Raw genomic sequence first — 16,347 nt, 5'->3', positions numbered from 1 at the left:
TAAAATTTCTACGCTATAAAAAAGAAATTACGCTTAGTAAAAATTATAATTTTTGAACAGTGATATTTCATTTATTGTCATTTTACAGGTGAAATAAATATACAAAATGTTAAATGCCCAATGAAAATAATTCAGTGAATGAGTCAAAAGTCAAAATTGTATAACTTTATGAGCCTTATATTAAATAGAAGAAATATAGTTTCAAAAATAAACGAATAAATAAAAAGTAAATAAAAATGAATAAATAAATTAAGTAGAAGTTATTTTTTGGTTTTCACCAATTTTCAAACGATTCCGAAAGAATTAATAGTTATTTTACAGTTTAGATCGGATTTTTTTCTGCGTAAAAAAATAATAACAGCAGCAATTTCATTATTTTCAAAAATGATTTAAGAGACTTATATAGAAAATGTTAGATTGAATTTGAATTTTTCCAAGATCCAGCAGAAATAATTTTAAAATTTTTTTGGAGTAGATAATAATAATTCTATGATGGAAAAAATTTAATTTTATCATTTTTATCAAAAATATTTTTCTAACTAAAACGAAAAAAAGAAAAGAAATTTTTATTTAATTTAGAAATATACATTTGCGGAGGTAGAGGAATATAAATAATTATGGAACATTTTAAAATTTAGAATGTACTCAAAACGCAGGGTTATTTGGACTAAAAACAAGAGCCCGGTCGATATTTTAGCAAGTTCATTTTGTATTCTGCCTGCCTTTCTCGCGGACTCTTGGCGTAACGCAGAGCTGCTTCAAATCGTGCCAAGGGTTTGTTGGGCGTCCCAGTCTCAGGATTGCGACCGCCAAAAGCTGCGCTGCCGATTCCGAAGGAATCGCTGGGATATCTAGTAAGTTTCGGAGCCGGATTTTGCCTGAAAATTTCTGGAAACGTACTCCCACGTGTTGATAGGTCTGTGATAGATTTTTTATTTTATGATAGTAGATTTTGGTGTCATATTTTTTCATTCGCTGGTTCGGTACCAAAGGATATATTTGCAGATCCATGGCTGATAAAAGTAAGTAAAAATTCTTCTCTCTGCAGTATTCTTTTATTTCCTTCCCCCGTAAAACGTTGTTGATCCATGTTTAAAGGTCAAAGGTCGCCAAATGAAATTCCAATACTGCCAGGATTAAAACCTTAGTTAAGTTAGTTAGAAAGGTGTTCTTAATCCTATTATGAATATAAATAGTTTTAAATGATCACCACACACTTGATATTTTGTTTTTATCTTGGACTAAGAATTTAACTATTAAAATTCGAAGTAATAAATTATGATTTAAATTATAATAGAAGCCTTTAATTGATAAAATATATTTATAAATATCTGTGTTTAATTTTAATAAGGATCCCCTTTTTTGCTGCTACATGCACTCTTTTAATCATCGTAATTTTAGAATTCATCATCATGTTTTAGAATTTATCATTATGTTATAGAATTTATCACTATATAATAGAATTCATCATTAAATGACATAATTTGGATTTAAAATTACATTCGGAGCTCTTATAGCTATTAAAATATTTTTAAAAGGTCTATGTTCAATTGTAATAATAATCCTCTGTCTTGCAGTTGTAACGACATGTTTAGTTTAATAGTTTGGTATATATGATAAAAATAATGTAGCTGAAATAATTTGAATGAAATTTTGCTTCGTGCATTAAACAAATTTATTTTATGCATATTGTTGAACTTTGTTATTAGTGCAAGATTAAAGTAGTATAGAATGAAATAAGAAATTTTGAGCAAACGATTTTAAATTCTTGGATATTTATTTGGAATGGCATATTTATATGTAAGGTCAGCCAAAAGCGTCAATGTTCAATTACTTTCGATCCTAATTCAAGATTCATACGTAAATGCGATAGTTTGAAAATTTCGTATCTCTGGAACATACCCCGACTCATTTCTCCATATTTAAAATCTTTTTAAATGGGCAATTTCTCGTTGCAATTTCATCGCTTATTTTCCTGTTCCCCCAAATTGTCCAAAGTGCGACGTTTTTCTTCTTCTTTTTTTTTTTTTCCCCTGAAAAAGAGGTCATTTTCAATCACAGATGATAAGAGAAATCACAGGTGATTAGACATAATTTGAAGCACTGCCTTAAGCATCTTTTTAATCTAGTGTAGGAAAAAACGGGAACATACCACTTGTATTAATTTTTAAAGGGGTTGTAAAATAACTGTCGTATTTAGAGCCTGATTTTTCGAGTGTTCCTGCATGCGGCAGTTTGAAGTCCGTACATTTGACGTTGTTTTATTCAACTTTTCCAGAGTTAAGTGTCAGTTATAGCAATCGACAATATCTGTAATTGTTTGCATATAACTACAACTAATCACAATTACAAGTAATTATAATGTCTGATTACATGTAGTGACAAATGATTGCAGATAATACTGGTTAAATATGATCAAAATATAAAATTGCATGTTATCTTGATAATGATTTAACAAATTATCTGGTAACAAGTGATAATGATTGCATGTTATCATGAGTACATATAATCAAGATTGCAAGCTATCAAAATATACGATAACAAATAATTACGATTAGCTGTAAATTAAAATTATAAATGCTGTAATATGCGATTACAGTTCGAATTCTAATGCGATAGGATATGCAAAATATGAAGGGACGTATATACTAAAAACGTATGTACATTGTTCCCCCCCCCTCGAAAAAAAACAACAACAAAAAATGGACCACCCTGAATAACTTTTGATCTAATGATTGTATCTTCACGTTCGAAGACTCAATCTTAATGGTTCAAGGGGGTGACTTAAAACATGCTTATTAATTCATGCAAACAATATTTTTAATAACGAAATCAGATGCACAAAACGTACTTTCTCTGGATAAGCATACCTTTTTTTACGATGTATTCGGATTTCTGACCCCCGAAATATAGGGACTAGGCGCAATCTGGAAAATATAGTCCCACTACACTATAAGTACACTGTAAGAAATTCTGAATCAAATTACGGTAAAAAGTAACGGCACTCAGGAGGCCAGCACTTTTTACCGTTAAATCCATTTATATCGGAGCTAAAGATCTCATATGCCGTCATTTTTACAGTAATAATTACAGTAAAATCACTGATTCACTCCGACTAAATAAATACTGCAAAAATTATGGTACAATATTTTCTGGTAAAAATGGATTTTATGGTAAAATAAATTTTACGGAGGATGTCTGTACTTTTACAGAGCAATTTCCTCCGGAATTTTTTACAGTGTAAAATTTATCGATAAGAATTTTTAAACATTTTTGACAGTAAAATTTTTTACCGATGTAATATTAAAGTATAATTATAACGATAGGATTTAATCGTTTATTTGAAAAACTGAAGTGCACTCAGCGTGAGATTTGTGGAGTACAAGTATTAAAATATTTAATGGATGTAGGCGTGTTAGTTGTTATTATCATCTTAAATTAATAATTTAAGCATAGGAATTTTTTGTTGTTGTTTTTCTTACACATGATGTAAGCAAATTATTATATTAATAGGTTATTTAATTTTTATTAAAATTTTAATTTGTAGGACGAAATATAGTTTTTGATTTTTCTGCAGGAAAAAAATTGCTTGTAATGGAAATTGATGACTAGATTGGAACATTTTTTGATCAGTCAGAAATATTATTCATTAATAATTGGTCAGAGTAAAAGGGTTCGATGACTAAATTTTTAAATTAAGTAAGATTTTAAATTAAGTAATTAAGTTTTTAATTTAAATATGACTACTATCTGGCGAGTTTTAAGTATTTAAATTCACCAGAAATTCTTTAATTCCATTATTCAAGTGTATAATGCATTCAAATTGTAATGCAGTGAGGATTAATTCGGGAATTCAGTGTATTTTATAAAAAAAGACGACATTTATTGACTTACAATATTTAAGAAACAAAGCAAATAATATAACTTTTTCCCAATTAAAAAAGATTAAGGTATATTTATTGAATTTAGCAGAAAGTAATTTCATTCTTTTGAAACAAAGTCGATTTTATTCGTTTATCAGTACCACAAATAATTAAAATCATTGTAATTAAGAAAGATGCATATGTATAATAGGAAGTAGTTGAAATTAGCTGGTTAAAGAAAAATAAAAGCTAATTTTGTTTATCTAAGTGAGAACAGCAATTTAGTACTCGTAATTTGTCAAACTTGCGAAGGTTTCTAAGTTTTGAAAATCATTTATATTCACAATGAATAATTCTTTTCCAGTATTTAATGAACTAAATCATGCTAAATATCGTTAAAAAATATAGTTTTTTGTAAATATTTTGAGTTTTAACTTTTTTTTGCTGCTAATTTCAGTGGCTTTAAATTTTGTATAAAAACCGTTTTGATTTGTCTACTTACTTGCTAATCATATAAATAATTTTTCAATTTACGTCATACGTAATACACTTTAAGAATAAGTAAATGCTTTGGGAAATGATTAGGCATGAAAAATGGTAATAAAATTTAAATTTATTTTTAATTTTTTCAAAATGAAGTTAAAAATTTAAGCTATTTTCTAGTAAAAGTGTAGTTTAATGGGTAACAGCTTTTTGCCTCTTTCAATTTAATACAATTGCCTAATTTGAATTTTTGAGTAGCAAAAGATAAAAAAAATATTGCTTAGATTAATTATATAAATGGTATGGAGGAAGCAAAATATAAAATTAACATTTCGATTAGCTTGAGTATAAATACTATCAATGAAATGGGAAATGCAATGTTATGCTAATGTTATTTAAATGCATTTCAGTTTTGTCGAAACTGAGTAAAATGTTGAAATTATTTATTGATGGAATTTAAATACTGAAACTTAACAGAATTTAGATTATGGGTGCGTCAAATTTCATTGAAACTGGAAATGCTCAGGTTATATTTTAAAAATTGATTCCTTTGCCATGGTTTTACAACAAAGATAAGTTTTTGTGACAAATAAAAAAATATTCTAGAAAATGCGTAAATAAGGTACAATGAGTCAACTAAACATTTAAGAGTATCGAATAAAAATTGAAGAAGATATAGTAGTTACGAGAATGGATAACTATTGTCATTTAAAGCCTGTGAATACCTATTCCTGAAAAAAGATTGTAATTTAAAGCATGTGGAAATCTGTTCCTGAAAAACTATTGTCATTAAAAGCATATGGAACTCTATTCCATTACATCTATTTGTTTTCAAATACAGCTTTATAATTTAAGTGCCATGCGGGTATTTTTTTCGACTTTGAGGAAAAAGTTATCAAAGATAACTAATCATTTATGGGGCAAGGTACGGAGACAGGTGGAAATACTGCCATATTTTAATCGATAATCGATATTAAATAATTGATATTTATTAATCTTTCATCGATACGATGTACTACTATAGTAAATGCGTTTATAAGAAGATAATTTTATTTTATTTAATAACCGTCGTTGAATAGCCGACTCCATTTTGGGTTTACGACTACTAATGCTCAATTTCGTAGCCTTGTAATTTTGAATCCAATCCAGAAGACAAGGGAACTCCTGGATCAAGAATTGGGAGAAATTTACCTTCGTGGAGGACTTTTTTTGATGGAACTAATCCGCATTTGCGTTACATGGAGAGGAAAACAACGAAAACCTCCCTAGGTCAGCCTGACAGCAAGGGGACTCTGACTCATAATCCGTCTACCACTGAGTATATTTTACGTCAGCACTGTGGTCGTTGCAAGACGGGTGCGGAATTCGTATCGACCAGCTATGGCTGGGATTCGAACCCGGTTCACCAAATTGGAAGGCGAACAGTCTTTCCTCTGAGCCATCACAGCTCAGGAAGATAATTTCAAATCAATTTATTTGGGAAGGAAATTTTGTTGAAGAAGTTAAAAATAGGGTAAACACCATCCCCTTATTATCCGCAATTTATTACGCTGTTTACTTTTAAATCTTATAAACAACATCACGATCAGACGGGTGTAAAAATTAATTGAAAGATTTGTTCCGTTCGACGACATGGAGCTCTTGGAGCCCATTCCAAATTTTTTAAAACTTTTGAGAAGTTTATCGTTTGACGGATAACTGTTGTAAATAATTTAATGGATGATTTTTCGATTGTTTCATGGGATATCTGCAAGTTGCGTAGTGTGGGTATCTCGATCCTGATTGGTTGTTGAAACGTGGCATTTGTTTCCGTTAGCAACTGTTCTTTCCATTTTATTTCCAGTAAGCCAAGCCCGTCAAGTATCAATTATCTTGAGTGACACATTCTATATTCTTTCACAAAGATTTCAATTCGCTTACTATATATTTCTTACTTAGCACAAAGACGGGCATGAAGCCATGTTGAGCATAAGCAAACTAATTATGCATTGAAGTTAGCAGGTCCACAAAACAAATATATATCTCGGTTATAATAAAATACAAGGACTGGTGCAGTCTTCTTGAGAAAGCCAGGGTCCACCCAGGACTGTCGAGCTACTGATGATGATGATAATAAAATACACAAGGAAATAATTAATCTAACTCAAATAAAAGACGTAGACTAGAAAGAATTCTATTTCAACAAATTCAATGTGCAATACAATGTGCAATGAGCAATTTAATTGAATTTACATTAATTAACATTCTAACTTATGTGGAGAAACGTAGCTCAACTTTAACCAGCCGTCATAGGTCGGATGTGTGGGTATCCACGATGTTCTTCTTCTTTTGCGAATACCGATTCCTAATTTTCAAGTGAATTAACATATAAATATTTTTTTTCAGAAAATTAAATTACAATAAAAAAGCTGAAATCTTAAAGAATAATAAAATACTATTCCCGATTTTTAAGAACTTAGGGAACTTTCCTGCTAAATGAAGTTTGATCGTTCTACTTTAAATGCATCAATCAAATTTTCAATTTCTAATTGTATATTTTATATGACAGGGATGGCGAACCAATGGCACACGTGCCATTTATGGCACGCGACACAATGTTCTGGGCACGCCACCGATCACAAAGTTCACTATGAAGCATATTAACAATTAAATAAAAATTCACAAAAACAAACAAAAAAATAAATAATTAACAAAAAAAATTAACAATTTAATGCCAAAAAACAATAATTGTAAAAAATAAGCTAACAATAAATAACTAGTAAAAAAACATTAACAGTTCTGCTTAAACTAGCATCTTACAACCTAATATTACCATTTGTTACCTAATATTACCATTTGTCTTCTAATCTGCAACAACAGAAGTCACACTAATGTTACTTTAGGTTGAATTACACGCATAACTGAGACATTGCAAAATGTTTTTTTTTCATAGTAAATAAAGAGTTTTGAGTTGATAGAATTTAGTATTATTATTTTCCCAATAATCAAGAAGTCAAAATTATTTAACGGCACGTCTGTGACCTCATTAAACAATTTTTTGAAAAAATGGCACGTTGGTGCATAAAGGTTCGCCACCCCTGTTATATGAATTTTCATTTTGATGAAAAAGTGACAAAAATAGTATCTCTGCAGTGTTGGAAAAGATTTTGGATTGAAATTAAAAGACTGCTTTCAAAATATTTGCATTCTACACAAAATCGTTCATTTATCGTTTAAAAAAGAATTTCTCTTTTCTTTAGATGAAAACCGATTAAACTTTTCAGTTTGTTTTCGAACTGTATCGTCAGAACATTTTAAAGCAGACTACTCCCTGTGTGGGAATTGACCCAAACACGCTGACTTTTATTTCTGAAAAAACAAATAAATGTTTTAGTTGAAAAAAAAAATACGATTAACAACAAATATCACGCAAAAGATCTACTTATTTGTATATGTGTAGATCTAAAAAGGTCCAGAGATATTTTGTTCCGAACAATGCGGGCTATAAATTTCGCATTTAATCCACAAAGGAATGTTCGATCCACAATTTAAAACAAACATCTTCTAATTTTATACTTTAAATCCTGTTCATTATCTTGTTCATTCAGAATGCTCTTTGGCTAAAAATATTAACGACTTCTTTATTAAGTTATAATAAAATCAAAAAAGTTCATTATACCTTATGCGTTTTTAATCTTAATAATCCCAAACTCCGCTTTAATTATGAGAAATATAACTCTTTATTTATAAAACAAGGTTTAATAATATATTGTAACGTAATAAGCAAATATTTATTCATACATGCTACGTTATTTTATTACAAATAGAAAAAGACGCCAACTTCTTCGGAATAAATCGGAAGAAATTATCCCAGCAATTGTTTTACCTTTCTTTTAAAATTCACCGCTTTAAATTTTAGTTCGCAATTATTTCGTAAAAGTATAAAAATTCACAAAAAACGGGTTAAAAAGCAATTATATAAACTCAATTTTCACATTATATGTTTCAGAAAAATGTGCAATAAGATAATAAAACTCAATAGAATCTTGAGAAACACAGTATAAGTTGATCAGACACAATACAAGTCTACATTGAACGATCAAGAATCTATAATTATTGAAGATCAACCCAACTGAAGAATTATTAAAGACTATTAGACTATTGAAGATCAATCCAAATTCAGTATTCCCAGCTTTTAGTCCCTGAACAAAACTGTACATTAGTTTTTCCTTTATGCATTGTTCTGTACAGGAAAGGACTTCGTTTGTCGTGCAGGAAAGCAGTAATCGTAGATCGCGTAAAAAAGCTATATTTCGCATGCTTTTCGTTTTTGCTTTTCTGGCGTCTTTTGTTAATTATGTTTTTTGTTTCTATTGTTAGAAAATCATTCGTATTTCTATACTAATTATGCAAAATTAACTCATTTTCGTTATTATTTTTGAAGTCGTATTTCATAAACAACAAGAAGGTAACATTTTGTATTAAAAAAATTCCAGCAGACGATTTGAAAAAAAAAAAAAGTATTCTGAGCAAACGATTTTATAAATCCAAGCTCTAGATCAGGGAAAAAGTGAATCTGTGGAGAAGCAGACAGAAGTTCATTTTTGCTTTTATATTAGATTTACCGTTTCTGAACAAAATTTCGCCTTTTTTTACAGAAAATGTTTTGCAAACGACAGTTTTATCTCTAGGCTTTCTTCCATTAATTTAAGAAATTTAACTTCGAAATTCTCCTTTTTTGATCAAAATATCACACCTTTTTTCTTTTTTTTTCAAGTTTAGTTCTAACAGCTAAAGAGATTTTTATTCTGTGATTGATGGAGCAATTTTAGAATCTATTCTTGCGTTTTTCAAAATGAAAAAAATCTAAAAAAAGAAAAAAAATACATGAAAAAAAACAGATGCATGGTCGGGAGACTCCTTTGAAAATCCAAGGTAACAGTAAAACATTAATCAGTTTTTCTTTTACTATATATAAGAATATTAATTTTAAATACACAGTTTATAGATGCATATAGTATATAATAAAATATATCAATATTTATTACGTACTATATGCATTTATAAAGTTGGTATCCAGTGAAGATTTTCCCTTTGCGTAAAAAGATGCAGAGAAAAAAAAATTAGACATAAATTATGCATTTTTTAAACTTTTTTCCAATTTTAAGTATTAACCTTTGTTTTTTAGTCGTATATGATACAATCTTTCTTGAAAAAATATTAACGTGAAATTTGCCTATATTTATACATTATAAGACAACAACGTCCATATAATATTGATGAGAGAGGGTATCGATCATCGATATTTATTATAATATTTTCGGTTTATGCAATATTTTAAAACAATAAATTAATGCAAATTATTGTATTCTTAAATAAGTAATAAGTTATAATCAGGATTTTATTTATGAAATTTAATTAAAGATGGGTAAATAGAAGTAACCATATTTCCAACACTTTCGGCTATCGACTTTCAGCAAAAATTTACTCCTGTTATATTAAATGACCTGCAGCGCGTTTGTATATGCGTTGCGCGAAGAATTTCTTGAAAGATCACAACGTTTTTTTTCCTTTTCTAGAATGTAGTTTTAATTAATTTATGGTGCGTCATTAACAAAGTAGTAACGTATACATTAAAAGTATTTTACCTCCCCAAATATTTTTAAATAAAGTTTTTTTTTCTAAAGTCAGTATGTTTAACTAAATTTTGCCACAGATTTATAGTATTTTTAGTGTTGAATTAACTTTTTCTAGCCTTGGATTACTTCTAATATGAAATTTTTTAAAAACTTGATTTAATTCACGCAAAAAGAAAAATTTGCAAAAAGTGGCTATTAAATGTAAAGGACCTATTGGTATGAATCACCGACTCAATAGATTTAAGGAAAAAATGGCTATTAAGTTATTAGCGACTACCGGCCAAACTGAGAATTTAAATTTTCAGATCTTCATGTTCTTGCATTATGGGTTTTGTATTCTTATCTATGTATGTCTTGTATGCTTATATATGTTTTGTATGCTTGTTTTGTATGCTTATTATATTTACGCGATGCTTTCAGAATTAACTGGAATCACAATTTAATGACAACCTTGAAAATGTTATACCGCATTTTTCTCATTTAACTGTGTGTTGCCATCAAAGGATTAATTGCTAAAGAAACGTTAAAGTAATTGTAAATAAACTTCTTTGTGCATTTTTGCTAGAGTGGAAAGCCGCACTCCAATTCAATCAAAATGCAGTTTACTTTGTATCCTTACTGCATGGCATAAACCAATGACATAAGATCGTGAGGTAAGAAAGAAAAAGGAAAACCCCAAAACTGATCCTCGCTAAGGTAGACAAAAGCCGCTTTTAATTTATCACCGAAAGAATCTTCCTTTGTTTAAAGAGTGTACGAGAATAATAAGAATGGGCAAAAACGTCAGAGTTTGTCACAAGAAATAGAGTAGGGGGATAGAATCTATTTAGGATTTGATTTTGTAGTTTGAGTGTGTTTTGATTTAAGCGGCTCGTAATTGTCTTAACAAAAGGAATTTTATTGTCTTTTTGGTGAAAATATGTTGTTCTGCTTCATTATATAGCTTTTAAAAATGCTATTTTAATCTTCATTCTACTGTCTGTTGGTTTTTTTATTCATGTGTTTATGGGAAGAATTCTTTTTTCAGAGGATGGGCTAAGTCAATTCCGCCTGAAAAAAAAAGAAGAAAAAAAACTTACACATGCCGACTGATAATTGTTCACAAACTAACTGTAAATAGTACAAAAAAATTAATCCTGGAGGGAAAAAAAACAGACTGAAAAAGTACCGTATAAATCACAATAAAGAGACAAAAAAAGAATTAAAGAAAAGAGAGATTTGCAAAAAACATTTAGTAGTATAAAAAACAGTGTGATATTTATAAAGGAGTTTGCAATGCGTAATATTGGAATCTAAAAATGGTTGAAAAGTATAAAATGAATTTCAAACATGAAATTAATCTTTACCTTTAAAAATAGGTTACAAAACATATCGAATTACGTTTGAGAAAATATTTATTTTTACCTAATTCATTTCCACAGTTACGAATTAAATCAGTTGTTAAATTCATGTAATTTTTAAAGTCAACACCACTTTGTGTTTCAGTTTTGTATGTTATCTTTAAGAGATTATTTTTTCCCAGTTTTTTTTTTCAGCGGAGGGGAGTGGATTTTTACCCCGTTGATATATATGTTCGTACCAGCAAGAATATTGCAATAATTATAAGAATAAGAATAATTACAGGAATATAGCAATAAGCAAGGGAGGACTTGCACACTGTTATTTAGACATATATAAGGTATTGTTTAAATTTTTTGAGGTGAAAAGATTTGCGCTTTCGTCCTGCGATGTCGAGTATTTCGCCAAGATTTTATAATATAATGCAATAATAAATATAATTTCTCTTAATTGGTTGAATTCAAACATGTGATTTACTACTCAATACCGATAGGAAGGGTGTACCTATATTTAATCATGTTTTTAAGTTAGTTACTAAATTAAAATTTTCACATTGGTCTATGTCTTGAAATTAATAGTTAAAGTTAATAATCTAAAACTAAAATAGTTTATTACTGCACTAATTAAGAAATTGATAGTTTCACTCAAGGTTGTGTCAGATTTGCGCAACGCTCATGGGGTCTCACAAAAGTTTCGTAAATATTATGGGGACCCCAAACCATAAATTTTAAGAAACCCTGCTCTAGAGGAAGAAAATCTTGTTTCTGTATTATCCCCCCCCCCCACTAAATTATGTGACAAAACTCACTCGAATAAAGCCAATTGTTTAAAATTTACAGAGGTTTTACGAATAAAAAATATTATTTTTGTCTTTTATTTATCAACACTTTTGACATTAAGTGAGACATTGCTTCATGAGAAATTTCAAGATTTTGAATGGAATGACACCAGATTCATTTGAGGGAATTAATAACAATGGTTTCCAAATCGTGTTGCGCTCCGCGGAATCATGAGGTTCCGTGGAAGGGTCACAGGGGTTCCCAGAGTTTAAATTCTTTAAATCTGTTATGATTTTTGATACCTGTAATTATATCTAAACAAGAAACTATAATTTATTTTATATTTTGGTTGTAATTATAAAATTAAGTAAAATGGCAGTAAAAAAAGTAAAGTTTTGAAAAAAATTACAAAATTGCCTGAGTATTTCTCGTCGAATTTTTCAATTCAAAATAAAATGACAAAATTCAGGAGAAACGTATTACGTTTCTCTGACAACTTTTCTCAACTTTTATAATTATTTTTTGAAGAGTTGCTTTTTAATAGCTGAGAAACTGTAATTCGGCTTATCTAACGCATGCACCAAAATAAATAAATAAAAATTAGAACTAGTTCCGAATTCAACTGTTTGACATAAAAAAATTTATTATGTTAAGAATTTTATTGATAAAAACGATTATTAAAAATATTCCCTTCTTCACATTAATTATTATCAAAATAATTCGTAATCCTTCTTTGGTTAGTATGTTCACGGCTGCTAATAAATTCTGTTTGGCATCATTTACTCGATCATTTAGGGTTCCGTAGCCGCTAAAAATTCGGAACCGGTGATTTAGAATAAAATTATAAATAAGTACGTGTCTAAAATCGTAGTTTTTATTACCATTTACGCACTGAAATTTCCTCATAGAAACGGTAGTTTAGCTTTAATCTAAAAATATGAAAGGCAGAGCAGCATTTCTCAGACATTTGCATTTATTCGTATTCATTCAGAAGCGCTATTTTTAGATAAATATTATACTCTTTGTGATTATTGTCATTTTGTCCCGACAACTCTTTTTCCGATAGTTTTCTAACCTTGGTTACCACCTCCACTTTTTAGAAAAGTCTGTGACTCTGTTGGAGACTAATTTTACTTGCATTTAATCTATCTTTTCCAAATCTTTCACTGCTGTCACATTCTTCCTTAGTTTTTTTTTTTTTCCTCCTCCTTCTCGCCAGCTTAAACGCCAAAAAAAAAAAAAAAAAAAAAAAAAAAAAAAAACTAAGCTCTTCTTTTTTTCTTTTTCATTTCTCAAAGATATACGCTTGTTTGTGTTTCCTTTCTGTCGTCTTTGCCAACTAGAAGTGAAGAATGTTTCAGCTCTGAAGCTAGAATAAATGTGAACTTTTCTACTTTTTACCGTTGAGTTCCAATTTAAAGGCCAGAATCGACATTTTCTACGTTTCTCTTTTTTTCTTCAAGGCTACGAAAAAGGCATTGATTGTTTTAAAATGGAAGCAATAAATCATTCTGCAATTTCACCCCAAAAAATATTACTTTAAAAAATTTTACCGATTATAATTATACTGAGAGAATAATTTTTCAATTGCGAATAAACTTATTAATTTGTTTTGCTGGGCTGGATAACGTGCTTCCGACTAAAAAATTGTTTCAAAGAATGCTAGCACAAAGTATTTCATACTAAATTCTAATCGTCATTAGTTATATTAATCTAAGGATTGACGGGTTTTCTGATTTATGTCAGTTGACACTTATATTCATTAACCTGACACTTATAGACACTAACCTGACACTTATAGACACTAACTTGAATTAAATTATCACGCCAAAACCCTATGTCAAATATCTACCGTCATATAGTTGAAACACTACTTTTTTGTAATTACGAAACATTTTCCTTGTTATCTCAAAACTGCAATGCCTGTATTTTTGTTTATATAATTTATATAAAATGTTATAACTAATTCTTTATAAAACAATGAGTTAAAAAATTTATTGAAATTGTATTATTATTATTGAATGTTTAAAAATTTAAAAAAAAATTATATTCTTATTGATATAACTATAAAATTTCGCATGATTAATGTGCATTGGAATTGGAACGGTTCTTTTTTATAAGTGCATGGTTTAGAATGCTTTATAAAAAATAATTTAAACTTATTTTAGTTCTAAAAAATTTTTCTTTAGCAAAAATAAAATTTTAAAAACTGTTTTTTTTTTTTTTTTAATGACAACACTTATTTTTCACACTGTAAACATTTCTAGATCAAATTACAGTAAAAAATACTGGCTCTCAGGCTACCGGTACTTTTTACCGTAAAATCCATTTTTACCGGAACCTGTAACGGAACATAAAATCCAATATACCGTAATTTTTATAATACTAATTAGCATAAAATCCCTGAATCACTCTAATTAAATAAATATTACTGTAAAAATTAGGATGTAATATTTTACGGTAAAATGGATTTCAGGTATGTTGTACCTAAAGTAGCGGTACTTTAAACCATAATTTGATCCAGAATTTTTTACAATATAGTTTGTTTATTACTTAAATAATTTGTTAAAAGTTTCTGATACATTTTTTAAATCTAAACTTTTCACTACATAGTAATTTTAAGAACATTGAATGAAAAAAAAATATTTTGGCAAGGCTTTCCGAATTTTACTTGAACCCCGGGAATGATAATGGTATGTTTGCTTAGAAAACAAGAAATTCTTCTAGCTAGTAAACATGTATAGCTCCTTCACGATTGCGTTGCTACGAAAGAAAATATTTGTCATTTACTTACGATTTTGGTGTAGTAGAAAGAATATTCAGAATCCCAAGAAGTGAAAAAGACATAATCTTTTTGAATGTCATCTTTGCAACTGCTTTCTTCATTTTAGAATGTCTTAGGCTACTATTCCAATATTTATTGCAAATTTGCCCCATTTTTTATTGCATAATAATTTAAGCTGTAAACAAACTGAACTGTTTTTTCTTTCTCTTTAGCTTATGGACAAAACAAAAAAATTCTATATTTACAATTTTGTTTAAAACATTGAATTAAGTTTGTTCTTTTATATGCAATTAACCGTGCATGACCCGTGTATACCTTCATTCTATTCAGCGTAAAAAAATACATAGGAAACAATGTTTTACATGTTTTAGATAGATCAGGTGAACAAATAGGGATACGTCCCTTTTAACTTCTAAACTCTTCATCCGTTTTCTCGTGATTTGTCACATTCGATTCATCGGAGAAAAATTGATAGAAACTATGCCTCATTTGCCTGTCTCGAAGGAATTTTCAACCTCTCAAATCATCCCCATTTTCAAAAAATTCATCAGATATCATTTACGAGGCCTTGCTTTCTATGAAAAAAAAATTCTAATTTTGTTGGACCAATTATATTTGCATTGTATAGCTTCGAAAATTCATACTATTTACAGTTCAACAAGAAATTTTTATTATGTGATTTATTTATTTTTGAAAGAAATAAAAGATTCTTCTGTAATTTAGTTTTCTTACTAAATGTGGTTCTTTTAAAGAAAATATTGCTTTGCAAATGATTTAAAATAATATATTTCACTCATATTTCTTAAGTTATTTAATATACATCTCCCCATTTTCTTTTTAAATAAAATCAGTATTATAAAGTTATTATGATTAGTCAAAGTAAAATACCGATTGTAAACATTAAAAAAAAGAAGAACTAGAGGACTAAAAGGCGATTTTTTCTGTTGTTTGTTAAAAGTTAGCTTGTTATCTAGAATATTGTTTTTTTTAAAAAGCGAGAGAACTTCTTTGAAGCGTATGTGGAATTGTGAAGTTGACTGTCACATGAAAAGGATTCTAATATATCATTATTCTAAATATGTTTTAAATAAAATAAGTATTATGAAGTTATTATGATTAGTCAAAGTAAAATACCGATTGTAAACATAAAAAAAAAGAACTAGAGGACTAAAAGGCAATTTTTGTTGTTGTTAGTTAAAAGTTAACTTGTTATCTAGAATAATGTTTCTTTTTTAAAAAGCGAGAGAACTTTTTTGAAGCGTATGTAGAATTGTGAAGTTGACTGTCACAGGAAAAATATTCTAATCTATCATTATTCTAAATATATTTTAAATAAAATAAGTATTATAAAGTTATTATGATTAGAAAAAGTAAAATACCGATTGTAAACATAAAAAAAAAGAACTAGAGGACTAAAAGGCGCTTTTTTTTGTTAGTTAAAAGTTAGCTTGTTATCTAGAATAATGTTTTTTTTTTTTAAA

General features: G+C 28.6%; 1 protein-coding gene across 2 annotated transcripts in view; it reads left to right on the top strand.

Annotated features, from left to right (window-relative positions):
• Positions 1-720: 720 nt before the first annotated feature.
• The window catches only part of LOC107443268 (NACHT domain- and WD repeat-containing protein 1), an 81,842-nt gene continuing 66,215 nt past the window's right edge, over positions 721-16,347 (top strand). For both annotated transcript variants that reach the window (XM_071182247.1, XM_043053028.2), the window contains exon 1: positions 721-1,022. The gene's annotated coding sequence lies outside the window, so the exon portion shown is untranslated. The remainder of the gene's footprint in view (positions 1,023-16,347) is intronic.

Source organism: Parasteatoda tepidariorum, chromosome 6 (assembly GCF_043381705.1).
Source record: "Parasteatoda tepidariorum isolate YZ-2023 chromosome 6, CAS_Ptep_4.0, whole genome shotgun sequence".
NCBI lineage: Eukaryota > Metazoa > Arthropoda > Arachnida > Araneae > Theridiidae > Parasteatoda > Parasteatoda tepidariorum.
This window is presented reverse-complemented; position numbering and strand designations above follow the sequence as displayed.